Consider the following 13,042-nt stretch of genomic DNA (forward strand, 5'->3'; position numbering starts at 1 on the left):
TCCTATGGAACACGATCTGTAGTGCAAAATGCAAAAAGCACTAAAAATGCATAGGTGTGAATCAAGCCTTAATGTGCACTTCATCAAGGAGACATTGATAATTGTACAGCTGCCACAATGCGTCTTTTTGAAGACTAAAAATAAAATTTGCTAAAACCATTATTCGAGAGCATATTATGAGATCTGGGTGTCCATTCACTAATGTTCATCAAATTTAGATATTTGTGATTTATAGAAAATATCTTGTGATATATAAAGTGTCATTTCACTACCTTTAAATATTTGGGGGGGGGTCAAATTACATTTTAGTCCATTCACTAAAATAAAAAAAAAATTGTTAAGTATTTGTCTATCCACTTGCTATTTAACAAATGTATTATTTAAAAGTTGAACTATTTATCAGTGCTATTACTACCACTGCTAAATGTGAGGCGTGTGGCATCAGTTTCAGCTGCTGTAAACACAGGGGAAGGAGGAGGGTACAGACTGGTGTCTTCTGGTTCCGGTCAAGTGCATCAGTGTTCTTTGCATCATAGAGGAGGCAGGAGAAGTGGTGAGAGAAAGCCCAGTTAAGCAGTGTCATTTAGGTTCCTCTGTTGGGTCTCCTGTGCTACATGTAAAGTGAGGCTAGGAGATTCTTCAAAAAAGCTCCTATCTCAAAGCTGCATTGCTGGTCTTGTTAAAGCAGAATCCTCTGGGGGCGTGGCCTGGGGAGTAATGGAGTAGGTCGCATATAGAGCGAGCTCCGCTGACCTATACTCCTCTGTAAAATCCTGGCGATATCCTGTGCACCCTGTGATACACCCGAGGATCTCCCCTGTATTATCTGAAGTCTGCCAGCCCGTTGAGGCGCCGCTCGAGGCCGCTGAGACACGGACCGCCGGATGGGCCTTGGCTCTAGGAAAGGCCGCGGCTTCAGCTTAGTTCCCGGAGCGGCGGCCATCTTGTACATTGTACTGGCCTCCTGGACGACCGGGAACTCGCCCATTAGCGGGAGGACCCTCCGGATTAATCCAGGCCGCTGCAGAGGTACTTTTCTACCCAGTGTTGGCCCTGAGACGGGCCGCGGTTTCGGCCTGTGTTCTGGAGCGGCGGCCATCTTGCTCCACCCGGCGGAGGCCTGGAGGAGATACCCTGGCATTTCTAAGAGTCCTGTACCCCAGCCCATTCTGAAATATCCTCTGGGCTGCCTGTGACTGTACAAATCCAAGCACATCTAACATTGCCTTTGGGGAAGGAGCGAAACTTAGGCCTAACTCCTGGCGCGGCGGCCATATAGCGCTGCCTGGGGATGGCTCGGCTGTCCGCACTCTGGAGCAAAGTGAGAACATGTCCCCGCCGAAAAGAAATTCCGAGGCGGTGGATAAGTTGGCGAAATATCGCCATCAAGATCAAGACCCGCAGGCCAAAAATGGCGAAGGCACGTGTTCAGAGGCAGGCCATCAGGGCGCAGACACAACTAAGGTCCTGGATGCTATTGCGGCACTGCAAGGGACGCTCGCTGCCAAAATAGATGAGGTCAAGATTGACATTTCCCTGCTGCGCCAAGATCTATCTAAGGTAAAATATAGGGTTACAGAAGCCGAGACACGCATCGGAGCGGCGGAAGACATCCTGCACCCCCTGAGTCACACCACGGAGGACCTGCAGCACCAGATTCAGCAATTACATGCTCACCAAGATGACATGGAGAATCGTTTGAGACGCTGCAATCTCCGATTCATCGGTTTACCTAAAAAGGCTGAAGGCACCAACCCTGCTGAATACTTGGAATCCCTTCTGATTCAACACTTTGGTAGAGAGGCCTTTTCTGTTATGTTCGCAGTGGAACGGGCATACCGCATCCCAGCAAAGCCTCCTCCTGTGGGAGCCCCCCCCAGAACTTTTATTGCCAAGTTTCTTAATTTCAGAGACAGAGAGAAAGGTAACATCACCATGGGCAATGGCCATGTCGCAGTGTTTCCCGATTTCTCTAATGAAGTCCAAAGGAAGCGAACACAGTTCCAAGATGTTAAAAGGCGGCTCAGAGCGGCGCACCTTAAATATGCCATGTTGTTCCTGGCCAGATTGAGAGTGGAGGAGGATGGCAGAGCCATATTCTTCGAGGACCCGAAGGCGGCAACACACTGGTTGGATCAACGCGGGTGTCCAGATGGCTGACCGGATATGCGGCATGTTACTGTGAGTACTGTCAATGATGTTGACTACTGGCAAGGCCCTTCCTTTTTCTAAACGTCCCCTCTGTTGTGGGTGATATTCCCAATCTACCATTTTCTTCTTTTTACTCCCCCCCCCCCTTCTATATAACACACGCATTACTGCATATGAGAATGGAGACTCCCCCCTTTTTTTGAAGTTAGGGTGTCCAGCCCTTGTGCTCCCTCTTTGGGGGGGGGGGACTTGGGACATTGATAATCCTGGACACTCGGGTTTGGGCCTGGAGTTATTTGAACCATAGAGTATACCATCCTGTGCATCTTATTGTCCTCACAGCATACTTATCGAGATACCGTAGGGTGGAGGCCCCAGAACTCTAGTACATCCGCATGACTGTGTATCCTTACAGCGAGAGACTCACTCTGATGGAGAAAGAGACATAGGTTATGTTTCGTGTCCTAACCTTGCTTCAATCAGTGAATAATCGCCCCCTTCAAGTTTGCAACCCATTTTCTTTTTTTTGTACTTTTTTGCTCATTCTATTCTAAGTGTTGTACCTCCAGCTAATGTTGCTAGCTGGAAATGATATATATACAGGTTGCATGGGACTATATGCTTCCGCCAAGTTGGGGAGGCGAGAAGCTGGGTGGGAAGGAAAATGTTATATCTTTTGATCAGAACATTGGGAATGTTGGCACCGTTGTGCACAAGTTATTTACTTGGAATGTTTTTACAGCAGTGTTACAATATTTGAAAGGTCAGAAGGTGGATATTGTCGCATTGGTGGAGATGCATGTTACAGGTCACTTACAGGCGGCCCTGAAGCGTCCCTGGGTGGGGTGGGCTTACCACAGCACCCACACTAATATGTCTAGAGGGGTAACGGTGTTGATTGCAAAATCTACACCTTTTGAACTGGTCTCCATGGTGTCAGATCGGCAGGGTAGGTACCTCTTTCTGCATGCAATTGTGGGGGGAGACCCCTTGTTGATACTGGCAAGCTATACCCCCCCCCCCCATACAGGTCGGATGTGGTCGCAGAGGGTCTCGCATTTATAGCGTTGTACCTGTCCATACCGGTAGTGTGGATGGGGGACTTCAATTACACGATGACTCCATCCCTTGACCACCCGGCGCGGGCTGCAACCAGACCTGATGAACCACAGCACACTAGGCTGTAACGTACATTGACTGAGTTTGCCCTTGTTGATGCGTGGAGACATGCTAACCCCACGACTAGAGCATACACATGCCACTCAATAAGTCATAATACCATGTCCAGGATAGATTACATACTTGTTTCCAGGGCCCTTTTACCAAAGGTCACAGGCACGGGATTTGCTCCTAGGATCCTGTCAGACCATTCTCCGTGCTGGCTGACAGCTTCCTTGAGAGTAGCTTCTCCCACCAGATGCTGGCGACTAAACCCTCATTGGCTATCTCTTCTTAAAGACCATGACTCCATCGCCAGGGAGCTGCTCTTCTTTTTGGAGGGTATACAAGGACCCCATGCCCTTACCACACACTGGGATGACTTTAAAACTCACGCCCGTAGAATATTATCCTCCAGGATAAATAGGTTAAAACGAGAGTCTAACACTGTACTTCAACTCACATCTGACAAACTGCAAGACTTAGAAGAGGCCTATAGTTCTAACCCGACCCTTGAAAACCTGGACAGAGTGAAACTGCAGACCCGATTAGTCACGCAGCTGCACACAGAGAAGGCTAAACAGCGTGGTTCTTTTTTGCAGGCAGAGGGTGTATGAGCAGGGTGAAAGGGCGGGGAGACTTTTGGCCTTTTTGGCTCACATGGACGACAAGCCCCCAGTCGTGGTGTCACTTGTTGACCCAGACGGGTGTAATATAACGAACCCAGAACAGGTGGGAGGGAGCTCAATTTAGACAATTCTATAGTAATCTATATAGATCCCACCAGTCATACACACAGAGGGAAATTCAATCGTACTTATCTTCCATACAGTTCCCCCAGCTGAATCGAGAACAAGTTGAGCTACTTGAAGCACCTATTACCGAGCACGACATCACGGAAGCGATCGCACAGCTAGCTAAGTCTAAAGCTCCAGGGATGGATGGATTGCCCCTGGAATTTTATGTCACCTACTTGGATATAATGGTCCCCAAGCTGAAAGTCTTATATCAGTCTATATTTGATCAGAATTCACTCCCCGAGTCTATACAGGAAGCCCAAATTATAGTTCTCCCCAAGCCAAGAAAGGACCCACATCTCCCTGAATCCTTCAGGCCTATCTCACTACTACAGGTAGATATTAAAATCTTAGCTAAAATCCTGGCTTCTAGGTTAAACACTGTTGTCCTAACTTTAATTCATGCAGACCAAACGGGCTTTATGCCAGGGAAAAATACAGCCATGAATATTAGGAGACTTTATATGAATATTCAAGCCGGACACGATAACTCGGGAACGAGGGTGGTGGTGGCATTAGATACAGCTAAGGCCTTTGACTCCGTGGAATAGCCATTTTTGTGGGAATGTCTGCATAACTATGGTTTTGGGTCACGTTTCATAAAATGGGTACAGCTGCTATATCAGACACCCAGGGCAAGAATCTTCCTGAATGGATGGCTTTCTGAGCAGTTCCCACTTGAGAGGGGTACTCGCCAGGGGTTTCCCCTCTCTCCCTTAGTGTATGCGCTGGGGGCGGAGCCACTGGCCATTGCCATCAGAGCACACCCCGATATTCAAGGTCTGCGCCGGGGCCCTACGGTTGATAAAATAGGAATGTATGCTGATGACACCATACTATACTTAGCAGACCAGGGACCATCACTACAAGCAGCGTTAAGACTTATTGAACAAATGGGGGAATAATCGGGCTTGCGCATAAATTGGGACAAGTCTCAGATTCTTCCAATCGATGTGTTCCCTCCCCCTTTCACAACTCCCCCGCTACCGCTCGCTAGAGTATCCAAGATTAAATACTTGGGGGTGGAGGTAACTAGGGACCTGGTAGACTATATACCCCTGAATATAACCCCTTTGTTTAACTTATTAAAAGGTAAAACACAGACATGGTCCAAGTTGCCATTAGGGGTGATGGGGCGCGTAAATTTAATTAAAATGATCATACTGCCCAAAATTCTTTATCTGATATGGCATGCCCCCCTATATATTCCCCTTAAAACCTTTAAGCAGATGGAAGCTATCCTAAATTTGTTTGTCTGGGGTAATAGTAGACACAAGCTAGCCTGGCAAACCCTTAAAAACCCCACAGATATGGGGGGTGTATCTCTCCCGGACCTGCAGGACTATTATTTAGCCTCGCAACTTTCCCACATGTACCACTTCCACACGTCGGAAATGCAACACTATAGATCTCTGGTTTGTGACAAACCGGGACACCCGGCGTATACACCCATTCAGGCTATACTTAGGGGGAAAAAACTACAAGTTCCCTCTGCGCGGTACAACGCGGGCATGTTGCTACATCATCAAAGGGTATGGGAAATATCTCTAAAGAAGCAGAATGTGCGGAAATTTCATTCCCACACCCCACTATGGCTCAACAGTCATATGCCAGAACTGGAGACAGTCCCAAATTCCATGGTTTGGGCTAGACATGGAATATTGTATCTCCATCAGGTCTTGTCCACCTCCGGGCTCAAGCAGTTTCAGACCCTCAAGGAGGAGTTCTCCCTTCCACACCAGTTAACATTTAAATACGTGCAGCTTCGCCATGCACTTAGAGCCCAGTTGCCTGACTTGAATGTAGAGATGGAGCCCCCCCCTGTGCTGAGTATAGTTATGAGGGATGACCCCTCCAAACTTATATCACACCTATATTATACAATAAGACAACGAGGTGCAGCGGCTATTTCACACAAGGCCAAAACAGTATGGGAACAGGACATAGGACTTATAGATGACACTGACTGGACCGAGATTTTAGAGGGAACCAAGACGGTGTCCCCCAAGCTGTCCGACAGACTAACACAATTGTATATAGTGCACAAAGCCTATCTGACCCTGGTGAGATTGGCAAAGTTCCAACACACGCCGGACTAGGGCTATTGCCAGATGTGGAGGTGGACAAATACCACACAGTTTTCATTTTTGAAACATTATTGTTAGCACACAAAGTAATAGCGCAGAGATGGATGCAGAATATGCCCCCCACACTACAGTTGTGGAAAAAAGCAGTTAATGACACCCTGCCATTTAAGAAACTGATCTACACACATAGGGGATCCGCGCAAAAATATTCAAAGATCTGGGATAGATGGTTGGAAGACGGGGAGACCTATGTATAATGGCTCCAAATCCAGTGCAGCATTCCCCTATACCAAAAACACAATATATTTATATGTTGGAGTGTACTGTTGCATAACTTATGACATATGTGAATATATGTGTATGCATACCCTGTAATATTTCTGCATATTTAATTTCAATGGCACAATATGTATCTGACCTTCTGTGGCTATATGTACCCGATTGACTTGTAAAATGTGTGCTATATCAATAAAGTTGTTTTTTTCCCAGGTAAAAAAAAAAAGAAGAATTCTCTGCCGTATGCACCATGTTGTTCATTGTACCTGCTGTCCCCCCCGAGGGGTCATCATCTGTCCCTCAGCCTTCTGTTTCTAGGGAGTCAAGGGAAGAAGAGTGAGAGGCTAGGATTGTTTTGCCTCAAAATATAAACTGTTTCTAGAGGAGGAACATGTTGAAAATGTAACATCTATGTAGCATGAAAATGTTTACCCATAACGACTGTCTAATGAGACCATGATATGATTATTGGTTTCATTACAATTTTAATGAAGTTTGTATAACTAAATTGATGCTTTAAATTAATATTTGGATATAGTAGTGTTATTCATGCACCTTAAAAGTCCTGTACTACTTGCATTTTCTTTGGATAATCACTGGGATGTGGTGCAAAAGGGAGGAGGGGAGGGGGAAGGGGATGAAGGGAAACGGGCATAAGAAGAATAGACGTGAGATATAGGATGTCCTCCACTATGTTTCACATCCTACCTATGGGGTAGGGGTTCAGGATCACCGGAGGCGTCCACCCAGGATGACCAGATTTTATCAAACTTCCCCGGGCATTGCCTACTTTCATACGTCAGTCTATACAGGGGGAGTACCTTATTCACCGACCTTATCCACGAGGCTAGGGTAGGAGGCTCCACCAGTTTCCATCGCAGTAGAATTTCCCGCCTAGCGTAGTACAATGTGAAGGTTAGACACAATTTACTATACCTATCTCCCTCAACATCTTCCAGGTGACTGAGCAATAGTATTTGGGGATCCACCGGCAAGTTTGAGCCTATGATGTTACTCAGTGTAGAGGCCACTGCCGACCAGAAGGGTCGGAGTTTGGGACAGGACCAGACCATGTGCCAAAAAGTGCCCACCTCCTGCCTGCATCTCTGACAGTTGGGATCTCTTTGATGGTAGATGTGCGCCAATCTCTGTGGGGTGAAATACGCTCTGTGTAGGAACTTAAATTGTATAAACCTGTCTTTTGCAGCGATCATGGAGGGAATATAGGAGATTAGACACTCCTTCCATTCCTCCTCATCCAAAGAGGGAATGTCAGCCCTCCACTTCTCCCAGGTTTTAGTTAGTTTGGCATCATATTCCACTGTAAGGTATAGGTATAGTGTTGAGAGAGGCTTACCCATCACACTGGAAGTCAAGAGCCGTTCAATGGAGTCTGGTTCCAGAGTGAGGGGGCAGGGAACTGAGCCTCAAAGGCGTGCTTCAGCTGCCAGTATCTGAATTGGAAGGAGGAAGGGATAGCAAAGGATTGCCTCAGGGCTTGGAAAGTCATAAGCCTGCCATCCTTAACCATATGTTTTAATGTAAGGATTCCCTTTTTTGCCCAGAGAGAGGGGTCTGGTATAGTGTAAAAGTGGGGGAGCATAGGATTACCCCATAGGGGCATGTGAGGTGAAATGTAGTTGGGCTTCCCATATATTTTCCTAGCCTCCTGCCAGACCCTTACAGTGGTTCGCATCGGAATTGTCATGGACAAGCTGGCCCTGAGACCACGAAACGGGAGATTGCTTAGGGCAGCAAAGGAACCAAGAATGGCTGCCTCCAGAGTGACCGCCGGATTCTGCGTGGGCCGGGAGAACCACCACCGAATCGTGACCAGGACCACTGCCCAGTAGTAGATTTAAAAATTCGGTAGCGCCAGTCCCCCCCCCCCGAAAGTGGGAGATATAAGATCTGCTTGGCCACCCTGGGTGGCCTCCCAGCCTAGACAAAGTGTATCAGCAGACTCTCCAGCCTTTGGAAAAAGGTCCTAAGAATATGTATGGGTGTATTACAGAAGAAGTAGAGATATTTGGGAAGGAAAATCATTTTTAGCAAATTGACTCTGCCAACAGGGGTCAATGGAAGGGAACGCCAGGCAGCACACCTATCCGTAAGCTGTGTCATGAGTGGACGCAGATTGTTGTCCATGTAATCCTGGACTTTACCGCTAATTTTAATTCCCAGGTACCTGACGTCATCCACCCACTTAAGCTGTGGGTGTGGTGTCCTAGGTGTCGAGGGATGGAGCGGGAAAAGAACCGATTTATCCCAATTAATGCGAATCCCCGAGTACCCACCAAATCTGTTAATGAGATCGAGCGCAGTCTGCAAAGAGGACAACACATCCGCTAGATAAAGCAGAGCGTCGTCCGCGTACAGCGATAACTTCTCTTCAATGGGACCCACCTGGAGTCCCCTTACCCCAGGGTCGGCCCTCAACAATATAGCCAGGGGCTCCATCGCCAGAGCAAATAAACCCGGGGAGAGGGGACACCCCTGTCGCGTGCCTCAAAACAATTGGAATTTCCCCAAGAGGCATCCATTGGTACGTATTCTAGCTGAGGGGCCATGGTATAGCATGCGGATCCATTTCGTGAAACCCGGGCCAAACCCAAATCGCGAGAGCACTTCTCATAAGTAGCCCCACTCGACGGAGTCAAAAGCCTTCTCCACATCGAGTGAGGCCACCGTTCCTTTAGTCACCTCATCTGCCCTGTCTATGTGAGTATGGAGGCGTCTGATGTTAATGTCAGTTCCTCTCCCGGGCATGAAGCCGGTTTGATCCCTGTGGATAAGGGCAGAAATGACCAAGTTAAGCCTAATGGCCAATACCTTTGCCAGTACTTTTGCATCCACGTTCAGAAGGGATATAGGGCGATACGAGGAGCATAACGTGGGGTCTTTCCCTGGCTTGGGTATCACCACTATGATTGCTTCGCTCATTGTGTCTGGGAGTTTCTCGAGGCGCGTCGATGCAGAGAAGAGGCCCTGAAGTTTATCGACTAGTTCTGTAGCACATTGTTTATAAAACTCCACAGGGATGCCATCTGGTCCCGGTGTTTTCCCTGTCTGCATTGATTTGAGTGCCTGTAATATCTCCAGGGACGTAATTGGGGCGTCAAGCTTGTCGCGGTATGTTACTGTAAGGGTTGGGATATCAATGTCATCCAGGTATGCAACCAGATCCTCCCCTCTATAGTCTACCCTGGACCTATAGAGGGATTCGTAGAACTCCGCAAAACAGCAATTGATCCCTTCCGGTGTATGGATCAGCTGTCCCGAGGAGTCCCTAATTTGTGAGATGTTCATCCCTCCCGCCTGTTCCCTGGAGAGCCAGGCCAACAGACGGCCTGACCGCTCTCCCTGCTCAAAAATCCGTTGGGATTGAGCCAACATTTTCTTCTGGGTAAGAGAGGTACGGAGACGGACCACCTCCCTCGTCATGAGTTGTAGATGCGAATAGTGCACAGGGTCTCGGGTACGGATAAAAAGAGCCTCTGCACTATTCGCCTTCCCTTCAGCCTTAATCAAGTCTGCCCTACGCTCTCGTCAGACTCTGGCAATGATGGTCTGGTAATGTCCCCTCGTCGTGGCATCCCAAACAACTACGGGGTCAGCCGAGCCCACATTTACAGCCCAAAAATCAAGCAATTCCGTTCTAAATTGGGAGTCTACTGCAGTGTCTGTAATCCAAAATCTGGAGAGCCTCCACATCCTTTCCACTAAGCCAAGGGAAAGGTCCAATGACAACAGGGGTGCGTGGTCGGAAATTCCCCTTGGCAGTATTTGTATGTCTGTGACCCGCGGGAGGACCTGACTCCCTGCGAAGACCAAGTCTATGCGGGAAAACGTTCTATGAGAAGCCGTGTGGCACGTGTATGCCCTGGTCTGGGGGTGACGCCACCTCCAGACATCAGTCAGGCCATAAGTATCCGCCCACTCAGCCAGCCCAGGGCAATGATGTCCCGCAGGAGTTAGCCTATCAAAATCCGGGTCAGGGACCAGATTAAAGTCACCCAAGATAACATTGTCAGATGCAAAGTCGGCCATCTTGCTGGTGATCTGATTGAGCACCAGCAAGGAAGCCGGGGGAGGCAAATATAAGCCCACAATCGCCCACGTTAGAGAGTATATTTTAGCATGAATAATAACATACCTACCATCAGGATCCAGGGCCAAATCCAAGAGCCGAAAAGGAAGTGACTTCAATACCAGTATAGTGACACCCCTAGAAAAAGTGGAGTGTGTGGAGTGGTAGTGGTGGCCTGCCCATGGTTGTTTTAGGGCCAGAACCCTACGTCCTGTTAGGTGTGTCTCTTGGAGCACACATATATGTGGGTTATACGTTTTAATGAATTGGAACACCAGGGAACGCTTGACCGGGGAGTTCAGTCCCCTGGTGTTCCATGAGATGATGCTAAGGGAAGACAGGACTACCAGAAATAATGAAAATGTTAGGATCTATGCATTTAACGGCTCCCGGACTGGACCCCAGAACCCGAAATGGACATATCTGTAGACAGTGCAATGCTGATGAGTCAATTTTTTTAGTACAAATATCAAACAAAAACAAAACCAAACTAAAACAGATAGAGGATACTAATATTTAAAGTAAATGAAACAAGCCCCGTTAGGGGAACATACCCCTCCCCCCACCCCACCCGACCCCCCAAAACTGAGGCGGGTTTCAATCCCAAACTTATTCAGCTCGCCGGCTGGAACAGGGGGTCCGTGGAAGAGGCGAGCCCACCCCCCCGAAACTTCACACGGGGGGAGGAAACAGCAGTTAACGCGGCTCACATCCGCGAGGCCTCCGCTTGTGATGCAGCAGGCTGTGAGGATTTAGAAAGTCAGACGAAGGGAAGTAATCCATAATGCAACCTCACAGTGAAGTCGATCCATCTTAGGATGAAGATACAGAGCAAGAACTCCATCACTCCTCGAGGAAACAATGAAGTGTAAAGGAACTTCATATTTCAACGGTCTCCTGACCAAGTTCTTTGGCAGGGGCTTTAGCTTAGAATTTCCCTGGTGGGGATAGTAAACATCACCCCACAAGTCCGGACACACCATGAATTGAACCGAGCATAACCTATGCAACAAAGTAAGTCATCCATGTGGTAGTTCGTGTGACTGCCCAGACCTGGGCCCAGGCTACGGTGAGTAGACAGTGAAAAGGGTCATACCACACATACCAGGTAAAGCATCAGCGAATCTGTGGTAGCGAGTCCAGCCAGGCGGAAGCCTCTCTCGGAGTGGTGAAGAAGCGGATTGTCTCACCGTACTGGACTCTCAGGCGAGCAGGGAAGAGTACACTAGTGAATGCTGCGTGATCGGAGAGCCGCTTTAACTTGGTCAAAAGATTTCCTGAGTTTCTGGGTCTCTACCGAATAGTCGGGGAAGATCATCAACTTCGTGTTCTGGAATCTAAGGTCCCCAACGTTTCTAGAGGCGCTGAGAACTTCGTCTCTGTCTCTGAAATTGAGGAGACGGAGAATGAAGGTGTGGGGGGGGATCCAGGAGGCCCCGGCTTAGGTGGGATGGGGTGCGCCCTCTCCACCGTGTAATAAGGTGACCAACGGGCCTCGGGTAAAAGGTCGCGCAGCAGACCCTCTATGAAGGAGGTAGGGTTGTTCCCCTCCGCCCCCTCCGGTAAACCAACAATGCGAAGATTATTACGCCGGTTCCTGTTCTCCGCGTCTTCGGCTCTGTATTCGAGGGCCTTTACTTTAGTTTGAAGTGTACGGAGTGATGCTCCATGTTCCGCAATGGTGTCTTCGTTGATACTCAGTCTTTGCTCCATTTCGGTAACTCGTGATCTGATTTTATCTATATCTTGGCGAATTAGACCCATATCCAGTTGAACAGCTTCAATCTTTGTTGTTAACGTGGATTGGCAAGTAGCAATGGCCGCCATGACATCAGCCAGCCACGGGGGTCGAGAGTCATCCGACTCCATATTGTGCGTCTGCGGGGCTCTGTGAGCGCTGCGTGTATTAAGGGCCTCCACAGGGGGACAAGAGGGTGTCTGAGGGGAGTCCGGCTGTGGTGGGAAGGTTAACCTCTTGCCCCCTTTACTGTATTTTGCGCTGGAGTTCCTGCGCCCTTATTCAGGTGTTGGTGGCCCAGATCTGGGCAATAATCAACAACCTTCTGCGGGAGCCTGTCCTCAGAATCAGGGGCAGTCAGGTAGCAGGTAGGGTAAAGCGTGTGTCCCCTTAGCAGTCTTCCCCCTTACCTGCGGATGTGCAGTGCAGAAGCTGCCCACTTCAGGCCTCCAGGGTTCTGCAGGGATGTTTAGCCCAGCCTCCCCTCTCTACAACTGGGGGAGAGGGATGTGGGCGATCCAGGATCTGCTCCAGTTCTAAGGCAGCTGCCCCAAGCCTTCACAGGGCCTCCTCCACTATGCCAGCAGGATCCGGCACTCCCCCCGTCAGTCCGCCGGCCCCGGACCTCCAGGAAAGGCAGCGGTCGCGGCCTAGTAAAACGTGGGGGGAGAAAGAGTCAAGGCCCAAAGTATGGCCTGTATTCAGTCCAGGGGCATCTCTCCCGCCCCCATCCGCGGTCCGTGGC

Source organism: Aquarana catesbeiana, linkage group LG01 (assembly GCF_042186555.1).
Source record: "Aquarana catesbeiana isolate 2022-GZ linkage group LG01, ASM4218655v1, whole genome shotgun sequence".
In the NCBI taxonomy this organism is placed as follows: Eukaryota; Metazoa; Chordata; class Amphibia; order Anura; family Ranidae; genus Aquarana; species Aquarana catesbeiana.